This window comes from Anolis sagrei, chromosome 9 (assembly GCF_037176765.1).
Source record: "Anolis sagrei isolate rAnoSag1 chromosome 9, rAnoSag1.mat, whole genome shotgun sequence".
Lineage (NCBI taxonomy): Eukaryota > Metazoa > Chordata > Lepidosauria > Squamata > Dactyloidae > Anolis > Anolis sagrei.
The window spans coordinates 33446349-33462682 of NC_090029.1; positions in this window are offsets into that span (position 1 = coordinate 33446349).

Here is a 16334-nt window from a genome sequence, read left to right on the forward strand (position 1 = left end):
ACAAATCTATATAAATAAAAATGTAATGTTCGTTTGTGGGATTGACATAACTCAAAAACTACTGGATGAATTGACAACAAATTTGGACACAATACATCTCTCAGGCCAACGAGTGACCATCACTCATAAAAACACTGAAAAACACAGCAGAAGAGACATAAAAAGCCAAAAAAAACCTCATTACAATGCATGTGCAAAACCACATATATACACAAACACACATATACACACACACATATATGCATATATATATATATGTACACAAAACAAATATATACACAAACCAGGCCACAGCAGTGTGTGACAGGGGATGGATAGTGATTCATAAAAACACTGAAAACACAGTGGAAGAGACTTAAAAGCCAAAAGAAAAAAACCATTACAACGCATGCACAAAACCACATATATACACAAACACACATACACACACACATATATATGCATATATATATACACAAAACAAATATATACACAAACCAGGCCACAGCAGTGTGTGACAGGGGATGGATAGTGATTCATAAAAACACTGAAAACACAGTGGAAGAGACTTAAAAGCCAAAAGAAAAAACCCATTAAAATGCATGCACAAAACCACATATATTCACATACATAGACACACAAAACACATACACAGACTGGGCCACAGCAATGCATGGCAGGGGATGGCTACTCTATATAAATAAAAATGTAACGTTGGTTTGTGGGATTAACATAACTCAAAAACCACTGGACAAATTGACAACAAATTTGGACACAATACACCTATCAGGCCAACGAGTGACCATCACTCATAAAAACATAGAAAAACACAGCAGAAGAGACATAGAAACCCCAAAAACCCATTACAATGCATGTGCAAAACCACATATATACACAAACACACATATATACACATATACACAAATATATATATACACACATATATGCATATATATATACACAAAACAAATATATACACAAACCGGGCCACAGCAATGTGTGACAAGGGATGGCTAGTTATTCATAAAAATACTGAAAACACAGTGGAAGAGACTTAACCCCCCCCCCCAAACCCATTACAACGCATGCGCAAAACCACATATACACATACATAGACACACAAAACACATATACACAGACTGGGCCACAGCAATGCGTGGCAGGGGATGGCTACTCTATATAAATAAAAATGTAATGTTCATTTGTGGGATTAACATAACTCAAAAACCACTGGACGAATTGACACCAAATTTGGACACAAGACACCTCTCAGGCCAATGAGTGACCATCACTCCTAAAAACACAGTGGACGCAACTTTAAAAGCCCAAAAATAAAAATACATTACAATGCATATGCAAACACACGTATATACACATATACACAAATATATACACATATATACACAAAAAAAGCACATAGACACAGGCTGGGCCACAGCAACACATGGCAGGGGAAAGCTAGTAAAATTAAAAAAAAAAACCATAATAATATGTTGTCAAAGGATTTCATGGCTGGAGTCACTGGGTTGCTGTGAGTTTTCCGGGCTGTATGGCCATGTTCCAGAATAATTATCTCCTGATATTTTGCCCACATCTATGGCAGACACCCTCAGAGGTGGTGAGTTCTATTGGGAACTAAGTAAGTGAGGTTTATATATCTGTGGAATGTCCAGGGTGGGAGAAAGAACTCTTGTCTGTTGGAGGCAAGTGTGACTGTTGAATTGGCCACCTCAAATCAAATCAAATTATTTATTTTGGTCCTAGACCAGCACAAGAAATAAAAGTCAAAGTTTCATACAAACTTGGTACATTTGTTGTTGTTGTTGTTCATTCGTTCAGTCGTCTCCGACTCTTCGTGACCTCGTGGACCAGCCCACGCCAGAGCTCCCTGTCGGCCGTCACCACCCCCAGCTCCTTCAAGGTCAGTCCAGTCACTTCAAGGATGCCATCCATCCATCTTGCCCTAGGTCGGCCCCTCTTCCTTTTGCCTTCCACTTTCCCCAGCATAATTGTCTTCTCTAGGCTTTGCTGTCTCCTCATGATGTGGCCAAAGTACTTCAACTTTGTCTCTAGTATCCTTCCTTCCAGTGAGCAGCCGGGCTTTATTTCCTGGAGGATGGACTGGTTGGATCTTCTCGCAGTCCAAGGCACTCTCAGCACTTTCCTCCAGCACCACAGCTCAAAAGCATCGATCTTCCTTCGCTCAGCCTTCCCTATGGTCCAGCTCTCACATCCGTAGGTTACTACAGGGAATACCATGGCTTGGACTAGGCGGATCTTTGTTGCCAGTCTGATGTCTCTACTCTTTACTATTTTATCGAGACTGGACATTGCTCTCCTCCCAAGAAGGAAGCGTCTTCTGATTTCCTGGCCACAGTCTGCATCTGCAGTAATCTTTGCGCCTAGAAATACAAAGTCTGTCACGGCCTCCACATTTTCTCCCTCTATTTTCCAGTTGTCAATCATTCTTGTTGCCATAATCTTGGTTTTTTTGACGTTCAGCTGCAACCCGGCTTTTGCGCTTTCTTCTTTCACCTTGATTAGAAGGCTCCTCAGCTCCTCCTCGCTTTCGGCCATCAGAGTGGTGTCATCTGCATATCTGAGGTTGTTAATGTTTCTTCCAGCAATTTTCACCCCAGCTTTGCATTCATCAAGCCCCGCACATCGCATGATGTGTTCTGCATACAAGTTAAAAAGGTTGGGTGAGAGTATGCAGCCTTGCCGTACGCCTTTCCCAATCTTGAACCAGTCTGTTGTTCCGTGGTCAGTCCTTACTGTTGCGACTTGGTCCTTGTACAGATTCCTCAGGAGAGAGACAAGGTGGCTTGGTATGCCCATCCCACCAAGAACTTGCCACAATTTATTATGATCCACACAGTCAAAGGCTTTAGAATAGTCAATGAAGCAGAAGTAGATGTTTTTCTGAAACTCCCTGCCTTTCTCCATTATCCAGCGGATATTGGCAATCTGGTCTCTCGTTCCTCTGCCTTTTCTAAACCCAGCTTGAACATCTGGCAACTCTCGCTCCATGTATTGCTGGAGTCTTCCTTGCAGGATCTTGAGCATTACCTTACTGGCATGAGAAATAAGGGCCACTGTACGGAAGTTGGAGCAGTCTTTCGCATTTCCCTTTTTTGGTATGGGGATGTAAGTTGATTTTTTCCAGTCTGATGGCCATTCTTGTGTTTTCCATATTTGCTGGCATATGGCATGCATCACCTTGACAGCATCATCTTTTAAGTTTTTAAACAGTTCAGCTGGGATCCCGTCGTCTCCTGCTGCCTTGTTGTTAGCAATGCTTCTTAAGGCCCATTCAACCTCACTCCTCAGGATGTCTGGTTCTAATTCATTCTCCACACCGTCAAAGCTATCCTCGATATTGTTATCCTTCCTATACAGATCTTCTGTATAATCTCGCCACCTTCTCTTGATCTCTTCAGCTTCTGTTAGGTCCCTGCCATCTTTGTTTCTTATCATACCAATTTTTGCCTGAAATTTACCTCCAATGTTTCTAATTTTCTGGAAGAGGTCTCTTGTCCTTCCTATTCTGTTGTCTTCTTCCACTTCCATGCATTGCTTGTTTAAAAATAGTTCCTTGTCTCTTCTGGCTAACCTCTGGAATTGCGCATTTAACTGGGCATATCTCCCCTTATCCCTGTTTCCTTTTGCTTTCCTCCTTTCTTGGGCTACTTCCAGTGTCTCAGCAGACAACCATTTTGCCTTCTTGGTTTTCTTTTTCTTTGGGACATACTTTGTTGCCGCCTCCTGAACAATGTCGCGGACTTCTGTCCATAGTTCTTCTGGGACTCTGTTTACTAAATCTAGCCCTTCAAATCTGTTCTTCACTTCCACTGTATATTCGCTAGGAATGTTAGTGAGATCATATCTAACTGGTCTGTGTATTTTCCCTGATCTCTTTAGTTTTATTCTAAATTGAGCAATAAGAAGTTCGTGATCTGAGCTACAGTCAGCCCCAGGTCTTGTTTTCACCGACTGGATGGATGTCCGCCACCTTTGGCTGCAAAGGATGTAGTCAATCTGATTTCGGTGTTGACCGTCTGGCGAGGTCCATGTGTAAAGCCGTCTTTTAGGTTGTTGGAAGAGAGTGTTTGTTATACACAGCGAGTTTTCCTGGCAAAATTCTATCAGCCTGCGTCCCGCTTCATTTTGTTCTCCCAGACCATGCTTGCCTGTGATCCCAGTTGTCATTTGACTTCCCACCTTGGCATTCCAGTCTCCTGTAATGAAAATAATGTCTCTTTTTGGTGTATTGTCCAGTAGGTCCTGCAGATCCTCATAGAACTGATCTACTTCTGCTTCTTCAGCAGCTGTGGTTGGGGCGTATATTTGGATCACTGTAATGTTGAAAGGCTTTCCTTGCACTCGAATTGAGATCATTCTGTCATTTTTTGGGTTGTATCCAAGCACTGCTTTAGCGAATTTCTTATTAATTATGAAGGCTACTCCATTTCTTCTATGTTCCTCTTGTCCACAGTAGTAGATCTGGTGGTCATCTGATGTGAAGTGGCCCATTCCAGTCCATTTCAGTTCGCTGACCCCCAGAATGTCTATCTTTAGTCTTGACATCTCACCAATAACAACATCCAATTTGCCCTGGCTCATAGATCTTACATTCCAGGTTCCTATGGTGTGTTGATCTTTAGAGCATCGGATTCGTCGTTCACCTCCAGTACCGTCGGCCGCTAGCCTTCCTTTCGGCTTTGAGCTAGCTGCGTCATCACATCTGGGGCTAGTTGAACTTATCCTCTGCTCCTCCCCAGTAGCATTTTGGCCATCTTCCGACCTGGGAGTCCCATCTTCCAATGGCATACCGACATATCTCTGGTTGTACTGGTCCATTTAGTTTTCTTGGCAAGGATACTGGGGTGGTTTGCCGTTGCCTTCCCCAGGGATCACGCTTGGTCTGACCTCTCTGCCACGACCGTCCCATCTTGGGTGGCCCTTCACGGTTTCGCTCATGACATCATTGAGGTGCTCAAGCTCCAGCGCCACAACAAGGCGGTGACCCTTTGCTGGAGTTGGTACATTTAGTACATAAAAAATATAAATATAAATACTGAAGCACAGTAGGGTTGAGGCCACCTTGATTAGCATTGAATAGCTTGGCAGTTTCAAAGCCTGGTTGCTTCCTGCCTGTGGGAATCCTTTGTTGGGAGGTGTTAAGTGACCCTGACTGTTTCCTTTCTGGAATTCCCCTGTTTGTTGTGTGTTGCTCTTTATTTACTGTCCTGATTATCACATAGGGAAGCTGATGAAGAAACAAAACCTACAAACTGCAGACCTACTTTAAAAATACAACAAATGCTACGTTCAGCAAAGGACAAGAGGGAGGCTCTCATGTCTGCACGAGTCTACTGTATACCATGAAGCTGTGGCCAAGTCTACATAGGGACCCCCAAATGCAGCATTGCCCAAACACGAATCAAGGAACACGGAAGGCACTGCAGACAGGGGAATTCCAGAAAGGAAACAATCAGGGCTGCTAACACCTCCCAACAAAGGATTCCCCCCAGGCAAGAAGCAGCCAGGCTTTGAAGCTGCAAGGCCATTCAATGCTAATCAAGCTGGCCAATTGCAACATTCACATTTGTCTCCAACATTCACAATTGCTTTCTCCCACCCTGGACATTTCACAGATATATAAACCTCTCTTGCCGTTTCCAACAGACCTCACAACCTCTGAGGATGACTGCTATAGATGTGGGCAAAACGTCAGGAGAGAATGCTTCTGGAACACGGTCACACAGCCTGGGAAACTCACAGCAACCCAGTGCCATGTATCATCATCAGTGGTTCCCTTGATGTATGGCAAGAATACTTTTCTTGACTCTTGTGGCTTGTTCTTGGCCTTGCAGCTCTTCTGATGTCTGTGGTGGGGAATCTGCTTCTTTTCTCCTTTTGTTACTTTTTAAAGCAACAACTCTAGTTGCTATTGAATGTTGTTGTTCATTCGTTCAGTCGTCTCTGACTCTTCGTGACCTCATGGACCAGTCCAGGCCAGAGCTCCCTGTCGGCCGTCACCACCCCCAGGTCCTTCAAGGTCAGTCCAGTCACTTCAAGGATGCCATCCCTCCATCTTGTCCTTGGTCGGCCCCTCTTCCTTTTGCCTTCCACTTTCCCCAGCATCATTCCCTTCTCTAGGCTTTGCTGTCTCCTCATGATGTGGCATTCAAAGGACTTCCACTTTGTCTCTAGTCTCCTTCCCTCCAGTGAGCAGCCGGGCTTTATTTCCTGGAGGATGGACTGGTTGGATCTTCTCGCAGTCCAAGGCACTCTCAGAACTTCCTCCAACACCACAGCTCAAAAGCATCTCTCTTCCTTGGCTCAGCCTTCCCGAAGGTCCAGCTCTCACATCCGTAGGTGACTACAGGGAAGACCATGGCTTGGACTAGGCAATGGATCTTTGTTGCCAGTCTGATGTCTCTACTCTTTACGATTTTATCGAGACTGGACATTGCTCTCCTCCCAAGAAGGAAGCGTCTTCTGATTTCCTGGCCACAGTCTGCATCTGCACTCATCTTCCCACCTAGAAATACAAACCCTGTCACGACCTCCACGTTTTCTCCCTCTATTTCCCAGTTGTCAATCATTCTTGTTGCCATAATCTTGGTTTTTTTGATGTTTAGCTGCAACCCGGCTTTTGCGCTTTCTTCTTTCACCTTGATTAGAAGGCTCCTCAGCTCCTCCTCGCTTTCGGCCATCAGGTGGTGATGTTGCTATTGAATAGTAGTAATAAATATCGCAAGTAAAGTATCAAAGTAAAGTTACTTTCAAAAGAAACATAGAGATTATACGGGTAGTATAATTAGTAACTATATAACTATATAGTTACATTAGTAACTACGAGGGTTGAATGAAAAGTAATGCCTCCACCTTTGTAACTCCTCAACAGATGGCAGTACTGCTATGCGGCAGGTACTGGCTTGTTCAGTAGACTCTCCTCTACAGTTCAATTCAAAACGATCTTGACAGATTAGAAAGATGGGCCAAAACTAACAAAATGAAGTTCAACAGTGACAAATGCAAGATACTCCACTTAGGCAGAAAAAACGAAATGCAAAGATACAGAATGGGGGACGATGAGGCCTGGCTCGAGAGCAGGACATGTGAAAAAGATCTTGGAGTCCTTGTGGACAACAAGTTAAACATGAGCCAGGAATGTGATGTGGCAGCAAAAAAAGCCAATGGGATTTTGGCCTGCATCAATACAAGCATAGTGTATAGATCTGGGGAAGTAATGCTCTATTCCTCTTTGGTTAGACCACACCTGGAATATTGTGTCCAATTCTGGGTACCACAATTCATGAGAGATATTGACAAGCTGGAATGTGTCCAGAGGAGGGCGACTCAAATGATCAAGGGTCTGGAGAACAAGCCCTATGAGGAGCGGCTTAAGGAGCTGGGCAAGTTTAGCCTGAAGAAGAGAAGGCTGAGAGGAGATATGATGATAGCCATGTATAAGTATGTGAGAGGAAGCCACAGGAAGGAGGAGGGAGCAAGCTTGTTTTCTGCTTCCTTGGAGAGTAGGATGCAATGGAACAATGGCTTCAAACTGCAAGAGAGGAGATTCCATCTGAACATGAGGAAGAACTTCCTGACTGTGAGAGCCGTTCAGCAGTGGAACTCTCTGCCCCGGAGTGTGGTGGAGGCTCCTTCTTTGGAAGCTTTTAAACAGAGGCTGGATGGCCATCTGTCAGGGGTGATTTGAATGCAATATTCCTGCTTCTTGGCAGAATGGGGTTGGACTGGATGGCCCAGGAGGTCTCTTCCAACTCTTTGATTCTATGATTCTATGATTTGATTCTATGGTGGGAAGCCTGAATGGTTGTGTTGTTAAAGTGTGAAGTATGGAACCCTGCACAGATGATCAGTAATGCGACTTAAGCAATGCACAGTCATTGAATTTTTGACAGCAGAAGGTGTCACCTCAACATCTTTAAACTTACTCGCCCAATGACGCACAGTACTCACATCAAGACAATCACCATAAACAACTTGCATTCTCTGATGAATCTCCTTTTGCGTGATACTTCTGTTGTCAGGAATTCAATGACTGCACATTGCTTAAGTCGCATTGATTGACCGTCTGTGCAGGGTTCCATACTTTCCACTTCAACAGTTCAATGCTAAGGTTTCCCACCAAAATGGAACTGTAGAGGAGAGTCTACTGAACAAGCCAGTGCCTGCCGCATACCAGTACTGCCATCTGTTGAGGAGTAACGAAGGAGGAGGCATTATTTTTCATTCAACCCTCGTATATAACTCGTAGTAACCAATTACTTTTTCAGTGCTGTCTAGGATAATCATAAAATTCTTTAATTTTTGAGAAGCAAGTTGCCAAGCTGTATAAAGTACATTTTGGACAAAATACGCAGAGTTGTACTTGGAAAGCTAACAAAAATAAAAGCAAAGTAGTTGAAAACAAGGCAGTCTACCAGAGGAGTAAAATGTTTTGTTGCTGAATGTTTTCTTCCCACCCCCACATACAAGTTCACCTTCTAGGCTAGGAGTTTGTTCAGCTGTTTTAAATCATGCACTATTCAGGGTTTTTTCTCTCTCTCCTACCAAGGGCTTTTACCTTTCTGAGCATTTCCAGATGGAGGCTTCTGTGAGTGACAAACATCCCCTGCCCCCTTCACCCCCAGCACTCTTGTGTGGCTTTCCTCCTCTTTCAAACAGCGAGGATTGGCCTGTTGCAGGCCACTTTGGGCATTGCAGCATTACCAACCTCCCATTGTATTCATGTTTGCAATGTGAGGCAGGTCATGGTTAATGTCATATTACAAACCCAAAGCCAGGGCTCGGGATCTTTGTGGTTGTTGTTATTATGAGCCTTCAAGTCAACTCCAGCTTATAGCAATCCCATCGTAGGGTTTTCTTCGGAGGAGGTTTGCATCCAAGAGTATGAAACAAACTGGAAGAAATATACTCAGAGGCAGCCCTAGGTAATTTTCAATGGTAAGCAAACAGTATTTTGCCCTCCCCCCCCCCCCCAACCAATCATTGATATATATTTTGTTTGTCGTGGGAGTTCTGTGTGCCATATTTGGTTCAATTCCGTCATTGGTGGAGTTCAGAATGCTCTTTGATTGTAGGTGAACTATACATCCCAGTAACTACATTTGCCGCACTTGCTCCCTTGCCTGGCCCGCTTTGGGTCCGGAGGCGTGCCTGAAGACCCCGGCGTGTGCACCAAAAGTCACCTCTTCTCCTGACTTTCTCCTCAGCCATTGGGACCGAGAGAGAGAGAGAGAGAGAGAGAGAGAGGTGGGGATGCCCACCTTTCCTGAAGGTAGGCGCAAAAACAAAGGAGGGAGCGGAGGTGGGAGATACCTCCAGCCGGAGGGGCTCTCTCTCTCTCTCTCTCTCTCTCTCTTGCTTTGTCCCAATGGCTGAAGAGAAAGTCAGGAGAAGAGGCGACTTTTGGTGTGCACGCTGGGGTCTTCAGACACGCCTCTAGACCCGAAGCGGGCCAGGCACGGCGGCTTCGCCCCTTGCCCCACCCACGGATTGGGGAGAGGAGAGGAGGCGGGTGTAGTGCTGGGGGATTGGGAAAGGGAGCCGGTCATGGGGAAGGGATCGAACGCAGAGAACGATTGAGCGCTGGCTCTGCTCGCACACCCAGTGGCCAGGTGGAGCAGGAACGAGAAGGGCTAGGCGAAGCTCAAGGGCCCGGCCCCTTTGGGAAGATGATCGCCCGGCAGCGAGGCAAGAAGGCCAAGGCTCCCCCCGGACTACTAGGGCTGTTGTGAGCTGAGGGGGCGGTCGAGGGGCATTTACAGAGGTGCCTTTGCGCCTCTGGCAAAAAGAAAAGTGCGTAATGGACGAGCAGCCCCTGAATATACTCAAGTATATATACTCAAGTATGCATACGAGATAAGGGGCTGCCCGGTGGCGCAGTGAGTTAAAGCACTGAGCTGCTGGACTTGTTGACCTAAAGGTCACAGGTTCGATTCCAGGGAGCGGCATGAGCTTCTGCTGTCAGCCCTAGCTTCTGCCAACCTAGCAGTTCGAAAACATGCAAATGTGTGTAGATCAATAGGTACCGCTCCGGCAGGAAGGTAACGGCGCTCCATGCAGTCATGCTAGCCACATGACCTTGGAGGTATCTATGGACAATGCCGGCTGTTTGGCTTCGAAATGGAGATGAGCACCACACCCCAGAGTCAGACATGACTGGACTTAATGTCAGGGGACAACCTTTACCTACCTTTTTAAGAATACGAGAAGCTTGGCCTGTCACTGAACATCGAGAAAACCAAAGTGTTCTTCCAGCAGTCACTGGCCAATCCAGGCCTGTAGCCGGGGGGGTGGGGTGTGTTAGGAGTCCCCCCCCCCCCCGAAATATTTCAGGTTAAAAAAAAAACCTGGTTTACTCATGAATTTTAACTGGTTAACCAAATCCCCATGCTAAATCTATGAGATGCAAAAAATTAAGAGTCCCTCCAGAACTGCAAGCACTATCTCAAGCATATATTGACAGTTTATTCACACTGTCATTACTTGCAGCAATAGCCGATGTAGCAAAGCAACCAAGTTTGATGGGGGGGGGGGGGGGAGTGTTGAATGCTCTCATTAAGGAGGCCAGCTCTTTAAGCCGCCAGCTCAACATGCCCAGCTCTTTAAGCCGCTCCGCATAGGGCTTGTTCTCCAAAATCTTAATCATTTGAGTCGCCCTCCTCTGGACACATTCCAGCTTAGAGTCAACATCTCCCTTCAGTTGTGGTGCCCAGAACTGGACACAGTATTCCAGGTGTGGTCTAACCAAGGCAGACTAGACGGGTGGCATGACTTCCCTGGATCTAGACCAGTGTTTCTCAACCTGGGGGTCGGGACCCCTGGAGGGGTCGCGAGGGGATGTCAGAGGGGTCGCCTAAGACCATCAGAAAACACAGTATTTTCTGTTGATCATGGGGGTTCTGTGTGGGAAGTTTGGTTCAATTCTATCATTGGTGGGGTTCAGAATGCTCTTTGATTGTAGGTGAACTATAAATCCCAGCAGCTACAACTTCCAAATGTCAACGTCTATTTTCCCCAAACTCCACCAGTGTTCACGTTTGGGCATATTGAGGATCTGTGCCAAGTTTGGTCCAGATCCATCATTGTTTTAGTCCACAGTGCTCTCTGGATGTAGATGAACTACAACTCCCAAACTTAAGGACAATGGCCACCAAACCCTTTCAGTAATTTCTGTTGGTCATGGAAGTTCTGTGTGCCAAGTATGGTTCAGTTCCATCATTGGTGGAGTTCAGAATGTTCTTTGATTGTAGGTGAACTATAAATCCCAGCAACTACAACTCCCAAATGACAATATCAGCCCCTCCCCAAACCCCACCAGTATTCCAATTTGGGCGTATTGGGCATTTGTGCCAAATTTGGTCCAGTGAATGAAAATACATCCTGGATACCTGATATTTACATTACAATTAATAACGGTAGCAAAATTACAGTTATGAAGTAACAACAAAACTAATTTTATGGCTGGGGGTCGCCACAACACGAGGAACGGTATTAAGGGGTCGCGGCATTAGGAAGGTTGAGAACCACTGATCTAGACACTATACAAGCCAAAATCCCGTTGGTTTTTTTTGCCGCCGCATGACATTGTTGGCTCATGCTTAACTTGTTGTCCATGAGGACTCCAAGATCTTTTTCACACTGTCGAGCCAGGCATCGTCCCCCATTCTGTATGTTTGCATGACTCGTTGTTGGAGCGGATGGCCATTGGCCGTCTCCTCCAACTCCATGACTCTGTCGCCAAGACAACTATCCTTGAATGTTCTCAACCAACTTTTTTCAAGAAAGGAAAACACTGGGCACATGTTGTCTATACTGCTTCATTTTTTCCTCTGCTGTTTTTGTAGTTCAGCCCAGCAAGAAAACCTTGTGACATCCTCCAGACACTTGAGGGCTTGGTTATAAAATTCGACATTCTTCAACAGAGAACAACTCTTGTTTCCAACCACACCCTCTTTGCGCCATGGCAGCACTGATGGATTTCCCTTTTTTTCACTTAGGCTCAGATTCAAAAGCACACAGTTAGCAAATTCTGGAGGCTATTTATAGAAACAGAGCATTTCTATTCCAGTTACTAAGGAGGTGGAGGTGGGCAACGTGTGCACATTCGTATTTGCACGGTCAGTCTTTCCACCTGGAATGTAAAGTCATCAGCATTATTATTATCATTACATTTATTATTTTACTCTATTATTATTGTTGTTGTTGTTAAATATATTATTTTACTCTGTTATTACATTTATTATTTTACTCTATTATTTATTATTTCGGACATTTGTATCCTGTCCTATCAACAACAAAACAAAACAAAACTTTATTTATATACCGCTCTATCTCCCCAAGGGGACTCAGAGCGGTTTCCAAGTAACATAATCAATACATACAAAGAAAACAGCATAAATGTGAAATTAACAAGACAATATAAGCATTAAAAGATCCTTTGGCTGGGCTGTCCGGGTGCCTACCCTGGATGGCAAGACTAGGTCCGTCATCTTCTGTAAAGGCACCTTAAGAACAGACAAGCCTTTCACCTTAAGAACAGACAAGCATCCCGAGCTCTGAGGATTACCTGGGAAGGAACCCCACTGGAGCATTGCAGCGCACCCAAATACCTGGGAGTCACTCTGGACCGTGCTCTGACCTACAAGAAGCACTGCCTGAACATCAAGCAAAAAGTGGGCGCTAGAAACAACATCATACGAAAGCTGACTGGCACAACCTGGGGATCACAACCAGACACAGTGAAGACATCCGCCCTTGCGCTGTGCTACTCTGATGCTGAGTATGCATGCCTGGTGTGGAACACATCTCACCACGCTAAAATAGTGGATGTGGCTCTTAATGAGACATGCCGCATTATCACAGGGTGTCTGCGCCCTACACCATTGGAGAAATTACACTGTTCAGCCGGTATTGCACCACCTGACATCCGCCGGGAAGTAGCAGCCAATAGTGACAGGACCAAGGCGGTGACATCTCCAGCTCATCCCTTGTTTGGGTATCAGCCAGCACGCCAACGACTTAAATCAAGAAATAGTTTTCTAAGATCTACAGAGACACTCACTGGAACACCTCAGCAAGCGAGAGTCCAAAAGTGGCAGGCCCAAACCCAGAACCTCAACCAATGGCTGATACCCAATGAGACACTCCCCCCTGGGCACACAGAGGACTGGGCGACCTGGAAGGCACTGAACAGACCGCTCTGGCACCACGAGATGCAGAGCCAACCTTCAGAAATGGGGCTACAAAGTGGAATCCTCGACATGCGAGTGTGGAGAGGAGCAAACCACTGACCACCTGCTGCAATGCACCCTGAGCCCTGCCACATGCACAAGGGAGGACCTTCTTGCAGCAACACCAGAGGCACTCCAAGTGGCCAGATACTGGTCAAAGGACATTTAATCAACTCTCATACTCACAAATTTTGTAATCTGCTTGTTTGCTTTGTTCTGTTAGAAATGTAATATAATTTGACTGGTTATTCTGACACGACAAATAAAAGCCAGCACGCCAACGACTTAAATCTAGAAATAGTTTTCTACGATCTACAGAGACACTCGGTGGAATACCTCAGCAAGCGAGAGTCCAAAACTGGCAGGCTCAAACCCAGCATCTCAATCCATGGGTGATACAAGATGAGAGACTCCCTCCTGGGCACACAGAAGACTGGGCGACTTGGAAGGCGCCTAACAGACTGCACCCTGGCACCACAAGATGCAAAGCCAACCTCAAGAAATGGGGCCACAAAGTGGAATCCACGACATGCGAGTGCGGAGAAGAGCAAACCACTGACCACCTGCGGCAATGCAACCTGAGCCCTGCCACATGCACAAGGGAGGACCTTCTTGCAGCAACATCAGAGGCACTCCAAGGGGCCAGATACTGGTCAAAGGACATTTAATCAACTACCAGGCTTGCAAAATTTGTGTTTTCTTATCTGTTTGTTTGTTTTGTTCTGTTAGAAATGTAATACAATGGTCTGGTTGTGGATGACACGATAAAGAAATAAATCTTCTGTAAAAAGCCTTGGTGTCTTATTGGACCCTCTGCTGCTCACAATGGAGGCCCAGGTCTCTGCTGTGAGCAGATCTGCGTTTTTCCATCTGCGTCAGGCTAGGCGACTGACAGGCTCAAACCCAGCCTATCAGAGATTCAGGATATCTGCATGCCCATCCCCCTCCAAACACCCCACCTTGTCATGCCCAGCATTTTTTAATTTTGATTGTTACAATTGGCCCTGCCATTGTTTTCAATTGCATCATTGGGTGTTGTTAATTGTTATTGCTTTGTTTTTTGAGTTATTGTGTTGTTGTTGCTGCTCTTTTATTGTTGTATTTGGGCTCGGCCTCTTGTAAGCCGCACCAAGTCCTTCGGGAGATGGTAGCGGGGTATAAATAAAGGATTATTATTATTATTATTATTATTACCTGCACCTTGAATTTGATTCGGCAACTTATCGGTAGCCAATGAAGCTGTTTTAAAAGGGGCGTTGTATGCTCCCTATAGTTTGCTCCAGTAAGGAGCCTGGCTGCTGCCCGTTGTACCAGTTGGAGCTTCCGGGCCGTCTTCAAGGGCAGCCCCACGTAGAGCGCATTGCAATAGTCCAGTCTGGATCTCAACCTCCGCAGAGGGGCTCAGGGCGGCTAACAACCGGCACACCATGGTGCCCACAACCAAAAGCATAAATATACAATTTAAATAAAAACAATATAAAACAGTATAAAAACATTCAAACAGTCAAACAGTCGCCAATTTAAGTAATCGTCCTAAAAGCAGTCAGTTAAGTCCATTAAAACCATCGCTTTGCCAGCAGGTCAGTCTAGTCTGCAAAGTCCTGATCCTTGTTTCCGAAAGGTCAGGAGGGATGCTTTGGTTAGACCACACCTGGAATATTGTGTCCAATTCTGGGCACCACAATTCAAGAGAGATATTGACAAGCTGGAATGTGTCCAGAGGAGGGCGACTAAAATGATCAAGGGTCTGGAGAACAAGCCCTATGAGGAGCGGCTTAAAGAGCTGGGCATGTTTAACCTGAAGAAGAGAAGGCTGAGAGGAGACATTATAGCCATGTATAAATATTTTAGGGGAAGTCACAGGGAGGAGGAGGGAGCAAGCTTGTTTTCTGCTTCCCTGGAGACTAGGACGCAATGGAAGAATGGCTTCAAACTACAAGAAAGGAGATTCCATCTGAACATGAGGAAGAACTTCCTGACTGTGAGACCCAGGCCCGTAGCCAGGATTTCGATTCAGGGGAGGGCTGAGTTTGTTTCGGGGGGGCTGAGTCTGAGTGAAAGAGGGTCTACCCCAGCAAACCTTTTGTATCGTTAACCCAATATCCCCATGCATATGGAATATATTGATTATAGTGATCAGATCATGATATTAATAAACATAGCAGTTTAAATAATGCACCAGTAAAGCCTTTTCGCGAACCACCATGAGAATTTCGGGGGGGGGGGCTGAAGCCCTCCAAGCCCCCCCCCCTTCCCGGCTACATGCCTGGTGAGAGCCGTTCAGCAGTGGAACTCTCTGTGTGGTGGAGGCTCCTTCTTTGGAAGCTTTTAAACAGAGGCTGGATGGCCATCTGTCAGGGGTGATTTGAATGCAACATTCCTGCTTCTTGGCAGAATGAGGTTGGACTGGATGGCCCAGGAGGTCTCTTCCAACTCTAGGATTCTATGATTCTATGATTCTGCTATCAGCCCCAGCTTCTGCCAACCTAGCAGTTTGAAAGCATGCAAATGTGAGTAGATCAATAGGTACTGCTTCGGTGTGAAGGTAATGGCACTCCATGCAGACACGCTGGCCACATGACCTTGGAGATGGCCCAGGAGGTCTCTTCCAACTCTTTGATTCTATGATTCTATGATTCTAAGAACTTCCTGACTGTGAGAGCCATTCAGCAGTGGAACTCTCTGCCCCGGAGTGTGGTGGAGGCTCCTTCTTTGGAAGCTTTTAAGCAGAGGCTGGATGGCCATCTGTCAGGGGTGATTTGAATGCAATATTCCTGCTTCTTGGCAGAATGGGGTTGGACTGGATGGCCCAGGAGGTCTCTTCCAACTCTTTGATTCTATGATTCTATGATGGAGCAGATCTAATTTTGCTTGGGAGGGAGTTCCACAGCCGAGGGGCCACCACAGAAAAGGCCCCGTCCCTTGTCCCCACCAAACGTGATTGCGATGATGGGGGGACAACGAGGAGGGCTTCCCCGGATGATCTTAGGGTCCTTGGTGGATTGTAGCAGGAGATATGTGTGGACAAGTAAACTGGGCCAGAACCATTGTGTACTGCATCTGGAGGATCTGGATCTGATGTTG